Genomic DNA, 9382 nt, shown 5'->3' with positions numbered 1-9382 from the left:
CCTAATTTCTTCGTTTTCTCCATAAGCTTCTTTCTTGCCATTTGAACAAATCCAACCATCAAGTTCATTCTTGATCTTCCTTGACAAGTTCTAGACCCCTCAAAATCTTCATCTAGCCTTCAATTCCCCTTTCCTATCATTTTCCCCCCTTCAAAACTCCAAAAATAGCTCTCAGCCTCCTCTTGTAGATCCCTTGCAGCCTCCTATAGAATTTCCTGTGAGTGATTTTTCGCAGTCTGATCGCTATGAAAGTCTTCAGAAGGGTACTAGGGGATTTTTAGGACCTATCCACACCTTCCTCCACCTCTGCAACAACCAACTCCACCTTCCTTTGCCACCAAACCTCTGCACAATCATAATCAGATAAATCACAAGCATAATAATTTCACATAAAAATACTCAAAAGCACAAAAAGATGTTTTCTTCTCATTTCTTTTCAGAAGTAGCTTGAATAAATGCAATTTACCTTTTCAGTAGTCAATGGCACTCATTTCATCAGTTCTCATCTCTTTTCCTGCAAAAGTAGGGTTAGTGGGTAAATTCAGTTTTGCTAGGGTTTACTAGGGTTTGCGATACATTTTAGTTTTCCTTCTCTTTCTGCAAATAGAATAGCCTCTGTAGTGTTAGCTTTATTTCATCATAGTTAAAATCTTCTTTTGAGAACTCATAGAAGTTGGCTTGAGCTCATTAGTGATCTTGCACCAGCTGACCAAGTGATAGCCTGCAGTAAGAGCTAGTACTTGTGCATACAACACCATCATTTCCAAGTTTGTTACGAACTACCGGGTTGATAAAAGTAAAGAAGGAAGCCTCGGGAGTTGCAGCATTATTGCTGCAATACTGGTGCTCACCATCTTGTCAAAAATAGAATTATATAAATTGTTGGGTCTAACATCAATGTTGTGTATCATTGGAGCAATCAATTTTGTTGCCCATGATCAAAGGAGTGTGATCATTAAGTGTAATGGTTTTCTTTGTCTTTTGTATTGGTATAGGTCACATATTTCTGGTATGATGAGGGCATGTTCAAGCATATCTCCATTCTGGCATTAAATAATTATGATTTGAACGTGGGTGTAAAGTCAGGGGTCATGACCTAATATGTAAAATGTTTGGTTGTTGACTAATAAACCAAGAGCAATTTGTTAATGGTGTAATCGAATGGTATCCTGAATGCATTTAAAAATATCCAAATTTTGGTGTAACATGAGAAATGAAGCAATGCGATATGGTTTATGGTACAAGACTGTGTCCAATTTGAGTCTAAGGCGTGGCCCAGTGTGTGAAGTATGTTAGGGTCTTATAATATAGGTAATCTAAACTTGACTTTCTAGTTATTTATTTTTGGAATCTGCTTGTAAATTTTAGCCTAAAAATTCAACATGTATTATAGTCTAAATTACTTTTGTACTAAGGTCTCAAACTTGCTCAAGTCATTGTGAATATGTGTGTCAAAAGGGGTCCATTAGTCTTGATTTGAATTGTAATGTCCCAAAGGGGTCATCAATGAGTTTCCATGGGTTCCTTGTCATGAGTGAATGTTGGCACTAATGTCAAACATACTAGCAAGAGTTTGTGCTACAATGCATGGTTTAGAAGGATTCCTATGGTAGCTGCAGGTTTCATGTAAAAGATCATTATGGTGGTGTATTTCAGCTACCCAAATAGAAAAAGAGCAGAGAGGTTTCATCCATTTTTGAATCATAATAAGGACTCAAATTCTAAATTGGATCATCTCCATTGGAAAGTGCTCTAAACAAGCTTTCCAACAGTATGTGGAATTCCAAAAATGGACTTTTGGATCAAAAGATATGGCCTATTGAAGTTTGAAGTATTCAAACCTTTGAAAGCAAGGAAAAAGAACATATCAGAGGTCCAAAGCAATATCGGCGATCGACGATCGGAGGCTCATGGCATGTCGGCAATTGCATATTGAAGGAAAGGTTGAAGGACAAATCGGGGATCAGCGATATCGAAAAATCAGCGATCAGATGTCCAGTGTACATCGTAACTATAGCAAATCGGCGAATTACAAACAAGGTGAATTGGCATATTAGAGGACCATCAGAGAAGAGTGTGATATGAATGTTGTGATAAAGTGTTAAACTATTGCGAAAAGGGATCGATAGTGTTAAACCGTCGGGAAGCACAGAAACAGGTTAACAAAAGATTCGTTGCAAAACCAAGGCAGGATGAGCCCTTTTCTCTCTCCTCCAGCATACACATGGCGCAATGTGATTGGTTCTAATAAGTGACACATGGCAGAATAAGATTGGTTCTGATAAGGCCACGTGGCATCTGACATCAGCATGATGTGGCAATACGACAGACATGTGGCATGTAGTTTCAGTGTTTTGACGTGTCCTAAGGGGGCAAAACAGTGTGACATGTGTCACCACTCATAGTGTGCCACGTGGAAGTGATGACGTCATGATCGGAGTTCGCAAGTCAGAGGTTGAGGGATATCGGTGTTTTTTAACGTATGCCACTTTAAAAAGCTGCGATAGAGGGGCTAAAGCACGGTCTCCAGAGTTTAAAGAGCTCATGCACTAAAGTACTTTACAAAGGAAAATCATCCTTGACAGGAGCCTAAATAACTTAGCGCCCTAAAGTTAAGCATCGGATCACAGCCCTTGGTCTTATGTGAAGAAATACAAGAAGGGGCTAAACACAAAAAGGGTCAAAGGAATATCAAATTCGTTGTCGTTTTGATTTTCTTAAGTAAAATTTTTGATGAGGCAAAAGCTCTAAAGTATCATCACGATGATATTATAGGGCTTAAAGGCTCCCATAGTGAAATAAGTGGAAGTGTTAGAGCATGAATGGGTCGGAAACTACGAGAAAAATGCAAAGGACTACAAAGTATCAGGGCATTGGTGATGTGGGACTTCTTTGATAAACCATGCGGAAGTGTCAACAGATGTATGGGTCGACAGTTTTTTAAACACAGAAAAGAGAGGAATAGTGGTTTGAAATGCATAGTCAACAAGTCTCTATGAAAATAACTACAACCACTCCAGTTTTAAAGGCAGAGGATTAGAAATATTGAACCAATTTCCAAATTTAGAGGCTAAGGATTTTCCATCAGAATTGAGAAGAGCAAAGGAGTAGTTTTGATGAATTATTGCAGAGGGACCTGTTATGATAGAAAAAATGCTAAAACTTCAGTTAGGGACATGTTCTACTTTCAAGGGAAGCAGTTAACCAGATACTTATTTTGCCTGAATGCAAGCATATTTTCCTATATTTGTTCTAGGACATACATAATATATTTTAAAGTTTATTTTTGCATACATGAACTTGAGAGATACTAAAGATATCTTCTTTTTTTTTTGCTGTAATTATGTAATTACTATTATTTTGTAAAATTGTTATGTAAAGCTATATAAACAATTTCTGAAGATGTAAACAAGGTTGGAACTTGTATGAAGAAAGGGGCTTTGCATTGATGTAAGCCGTGGATTGGACTCAAAGTGATCAATTTGCGGAAATACATAAAGTTTTGTTCCAGGATTCCCGTGTGAGACAATTATTTATGTGCTTCTTATGTTAAATTGTTTCTTTTTTCAGTTTCCACATGTTTTTCCCTCTTTATTGTTGCAAGAATATTAAGGGTCGAATTTTCTTAAGTGTACTCTGCTCTGGCTTGTTAGCAATATCCATGTTTTCTTTCTAATGTTAAAGATGGAATTCATCCCAATATGCTCTATATTTAATTGAACTCAAATCATATTCATCCTATTCACCCCACATACTCTATAAAATCCAAAAGTTTGACTACCCTGTCTTGTTACAGCTACTATGTCATTTTTTGATTGATTACCCAAAGGTTCATGACTCCATCACCAATGGAATTTTCCAGCATCTTTCAACCAATCTTTTGAAAAACCCATCTCAAAATCAAATAGCTAGCCTAAATTCTGAAATAGAAATCTAAATCATATAGAGAGATCCCTCTCTAAAGATGGAAGGGCTAGATCCCAACTTTAAAAGTGGTTTTGTGGTTAGCTTTGTAGTTTTCTTACTCGACCTATGAAAATGACGAAGTGATAACATCCTGGCGACCATAATGGCTACTGACCTTAAAAAAAAAATATTTCCCCGATAAATATTGATTTCATAGCTCCAAAGCTATTTCATGTGAGTGACAGTGATATATAATCTATTTAGGTTGATTTTTGACCCAGAATTTGTACATATACCTATCTGTAAATAATCTATTTGAAGATCTAGCTCCCAGGAAAATCATACCAGATCCCACCCAGATCCTAACCCACTTGAAATTGTGAATAATCCTGAGAAGATGATTAGGAAGAAGATTTTTACGGAGAGCCAAGCAAGCAATAATCCTTTCCAAGAGTTAATTCCCTTCCAGAAAGTTTTATAACTATTGAGGCTATTGAATTTGACTTACCATTTGAGCGTAGTATTTTCATAAATAAATAAGAAAGCTTTGTCCTTGAGACAGTCTTTGATCTAGGTGGATATTGGTTATGTTATAGACATATTTGGGCACTGGAACCCCAATCATATATGTCCATAAACCAAGGGCTTCTAAGTCCCTAAAAGTGTTGTTTCACACCCTAAAGGAACAAGGTCAGCTGATTACATCATCTCCCAGAAGTTCTCCATGGAAAAATGCTCAAAACTGGTCAAAAATGGACCATACAGACTGCCCAGTGCTAAGGGTGTGATGCATCTCACCTGCCCCATGCAAAAAGTGCGATGCATACTAAAAGTCCCTTCTATAGGGTGCGATGGGCGAGAGTAGACAAATGGAAAAGATAGTTTGCAAGGTGGATGATCATGGAATCTTCCAGAAACTTCTCCTGTGACACTTGCCTCTCTGAACTCACCCAGGGATGAGTAAGAGATCATGAATCTCCAAGTGGAACCAAAAACTATCAGAGAGAGGACACTAATCAAAATCCAAAAAGCTGACTCACCCCCCTGTAAACATCTATATATGGATCCCTCATCCCAGAGATCCAGGGGCTAGAATCTTGTCTTTTTGTAAGGAAGTTTTGTTGGTTTCTTGGCAGAATATCATAGCGTTGGTGATCTAAGCTTTTCATGAGGTGAAGAAGGGCTTTCATGCTGGGAGGATGATGCTGGGTCAGATCAATGGGTTGTAATCCTCTCTTCTACTCTTTCTATCAATAAAGCTATTTAAGTTTTCCTCCACATTCTTGTATGTTTAATGATATATGCATTTGTGTGGTCAATATATATCTGGTCCTATATTGTTTATGATTGTAGATCTTTGTGCTTTGAAGGTATTATGCTTCTTTGACTTTACAGGTGCTCTTTGAAGTGGGGTAAGCAAGGAAGGTGCAACAAAGACCTGTTAGAGGGGAGAGGAAACAAGCAAGGAGCCAAGCGAAAGACTGAGGTTGGTACTCTCTGCTTCTCTCTCATCTACTTCTCATAAAGGAAAACGAAAGTAATTTTAGTTAGTTTGTTTCTAAGATAGCTACCCATCTTAGTGGGACTAGCAGCTCTGAATGGACACTAGATTTCCCAATAACAAAATGGCAACTTCGCTGGGGAGAAAATAGCTTGTTTTCTTGTCTATATTTGTTTGCTTTATAAACTACAGACGGAGCCTGAAGTTAAGCCAGCTAGCCTTCGAACTGCATTTGCTATGCGAGTGCAAAGTAGATCAATGCTACTTCAGTCCATCTCCAGGTTTTGTTTATAAACTGAACAATTGATTTGCAAACATCCTAATTGCCCTAGTGGTGGCTCAAGTAACCTCATTAGATTAGCCCCTATGATTTGTATTTACTGACTATCATTAGCTTGGCCTAAATCCTTGAACTAAGCTGCAAACTGTGACCAAAAACCAAGTTGAAGTCTCGTCCTTGGACCATCGCACCTTCTCCTCTTGGCAATCTGGATGCATTGCACCTCCCGTGTGCAGTAGGTGAGATGCATCCCTGTTTCCCTGTGTTACCGGTGCGATGATTAGATAAGACTATTTCTGCCTACAGATTTTGGTTTTTTCTTCACTCTCTTCAGCTTTATTCAGGGGTTTTGTTGTCTGTGATCAGTATACCACTGTAGAAACTCCCTTCCTTTGCATTATTTAGCCTCCATTGTACAAAGAATTTTGAATGTTTTTATGTATTGTTCGCCATTTACAGTTCTCCTTTACAAAGAAGTGACTTAATCGAACTGTCGTCTTTTGATTTGGAAGTGTCGCAAGTGTCATTTTCAGTCAAAGAAAAGAATCCTACTCTTCTTGATGGTCGATTACACTATTACTATTGTATTTGATTTGAATTAATAGTATTTCAAGTGTCGAAAGCAGTTTTCAATTCAAAATCGCAAAGTGTCGTCATTGTCTTCCTTTCGTCTTTTGAAAAGAAAATTGTTAGTATTGTCACTTTGAAAAGATAATTCAGATTTGTACTTAGCATTGTTTTTGTCATTCACACATTAGGAAAGCAGAAAACAAATACATGCATGTGCATTTTCATTTAGACTGCTTGTTGATTTTGATTTAGGACAGTGCATCTAGTGTGTGCTCTCTTCTCTATGTTGAAAGAATCTGCTTCTCTTTCCTTAGTAGCTAGGATTTTCATTGCAAAATGAAGAATAAACGACTATTTACCATCTTAGATTGCATTTTAGGAATTGTATATCTACATCACGCAGTGAACCTTAAAGGCAAACTTCTTAAGAAATATCAACTGTAAAATAAATTCAATGAACATAAAACTGCTTTGGAACTTAACGCACAACATTTAGAAGTCTAGGCTAGAGACGTATTCCGGCGTCGTAAAGCCTGGTAACTATCGCTTTCATGGTAGGTTGGGTGATTCCTCCTATTTGAGATGACAAGTGCCAGTACGGACTTGTGCTCCCACGTATCGTTGAGTATATATTAGGAGACCACAATAGGCTATATCCTTTATCCTCAGGAAGCTGTGTCTGCCGTCCTATCGATTGCAATTCACTGAACATAGCATTCGGGAAGATTCACTGCCATACCGTAAAAGGTATTCTATAGTTTTGCGATTGGTTTGGTAATCCCTCTATCTAGATTTCCAGAGTAGTCTCTTTCGTTCCTTTTCAGACTCCTTAAAGGAAAAGGTCCATCTGAGCACTTGTCACTTCAAGCTCATTAAAAATCAAAGGCGACTAGAGTCTTCTTTAGCTTTTTTTCGACTCTTAAAAATTGAAAAAGCAAGTTGTGTCAAAGCGTCTAAAATTCATTTAATTCGGAATCACCTTTTCCCCTTGATTTTGAGTTGATCAAGTAATCCGCAATTGTGGAAGAAATTCAATCAAAACCCCATCATTCACGGAGACTAATGAGTCAACCGTATTTGACTCCAGAAACGAAACTATTCCAGACCAAGAAAATTTGTTTAACTGGATCAAAGTCACCTAGTTTGCTTGGAACTTGTGTTCCAACATCCTCAAAGACTCTAGTTACTTCAACCATTTCTGGTATCCCTGCCTCTATAGAAGAAGTTCCGTGGTCAGAAGAGGACATTAGAATTGATCCTAGTGTAATGGTAAACACTTCTATTCTAGAACCGGCTCCATCTACAGCTGATTCGGAAGGTGTTATCCCTACACCTATCACTGCAGAGTCTATACCTTCTTCGGCACCAGAAATATTTTACGGACCTGACGGTCTACCTCTCCCACCTGGATTGATTGCTATAGAAGAGATTGTGGAGGATCTTCCATCTAGTACTCCATCACATTTTGGAGCTGGGATCACCCTATATCCTTCTTCGTCAGAAGTTAGTCTCCCTTCATCGCAAGTTCCTGTAGAATCGCTAGGAAATCTTTTGGATAGACTCGATATGTCTGAACAACCGTCGACATCCAGGACTGTGTCATCTGACACAGCAACAGCAGAACCTCCTGCTACTACTCCACCAATGTTCGTTGGTGTACCATCTGTCCCAACTAGCTCTCAACCGCTAGATGGAGTCCATTTAGGGACTGTTTCGACAATATGGTCTATTCTCGTTTGTTCGTCCGGAATAATATCTGGAATCTCTTATTTTGAGTCTCAACAAATTGATCCTTCGCAACAGTATCAATTTGGGCAGTCCGGTCCCCAAAGGAAAATCTTTCCTTTGAGCACTAGATTGTTGCCGTATGGGGGGCAATATGCCCTTTCATTGTTCCCTCCAGGAGAACAACCATATGAGAGTTTTCAACAGAATTCAGGTCATGCTGGAATTACATCTAGCGGTTGGGTGCCAATACTGCCTCAACAACCAAGAGTTGTATACTCAATGCAACAAAGTCTACCTGTGTAAAATATCCCCACTACACCAGCTATTGTGACGGTGTCGCAAGTACAAGCATTGCCTGTTGTATGCCAACCTCAAGTTTCTCAGGTCGTAATACAACAACCTCTTGTCTCCACGACGCAACCAAAATCACCGATTAGTGGCTCCTTAACTGGAGTGACCCAGGCTCAAATGGGTACTATTACCCCTCATCTTGGTCAAACAACTAGTATTGGGCAATAGAAAATGGCTTCACAACCATGGTTGGTACAATATCAACAACTGCAATTCCAAAAAACTTACCGAGGACCTGAGCAACAAAGCTTTGTAGGTAATGGGCAACCGTATATTCAAAATGGTCAACATCAATCATATCATAATGGTTATGCCCATCAACCTTACCAAAGTTATCAGCATCAAATACATTATGTTGGTATGCAAAGACCCACTGCTCAGGCGATCCCATCTTATCCTGGGTATGCTTCGCCGAACCTGAATCAACAGTTGCCTTTCGTGGCAATTTTAGAGTTACCGGATCTAAATCGGCTAACAAATGATCCAATTGCTTATGCCCCTTGGTGGTCGGTGATTCCACATAAACTTCCATCAGATATTCCTAAATTTAATGGAAATCCGGGTGAAGACCCGTCGAATCATGTGATGACCTTTCATTTGTGGTGTTCATCCAACACTCTCAATGATGATTCGATTAGGCTTCGCCTTTTTCAGCGAACATTAACCGGTCTGGTAGCAAAATTGTACATCAAATTGCCTAGAGCTTCATTCGATAACTTCAGTGCCCTTGCCACAACCTTTTTAACCCATTTTCAGTTACCAATAAGGTACGAAACAGGAACAAAGCTTCTTATCAATTTCAAGCAAATGATGGCCACTCACATATCTGATCATATTCATGAATGGCGACGTCGTCGTAGAATGGTAAAAACATATGTTCCTGATCTTCTGTTAGTTGAATCATTTATTAAGTCATTGTTACCTTCTATTACAGAAGATGTGGCAAAGGGAGGGGTCGTCACTGAAGAGCAAGTCATTGCTTGTGCGCAATATCTAGACTTGATCTATACTCAGTCTGGCATGCTCTACGAAAAAATCCCTGATGC

This window comes from Pinus tabuliformis, chromosome 2_2, assembly GCF_031772625.1.
Source record: "Pinus tabuliformis cultivar Carrire ecotype Pingquan chromosome 2_2, CPIR1, whole genome shotgun sequence".
NCBI lineage: Eukaryota > Viridiplantae > Streptophyta > Pinopsida > Pinales > Pinaceae > Pinus > Pinus tabuliformis.
This window is presented reverse-complemented; position numbering follows the sequence as displayed.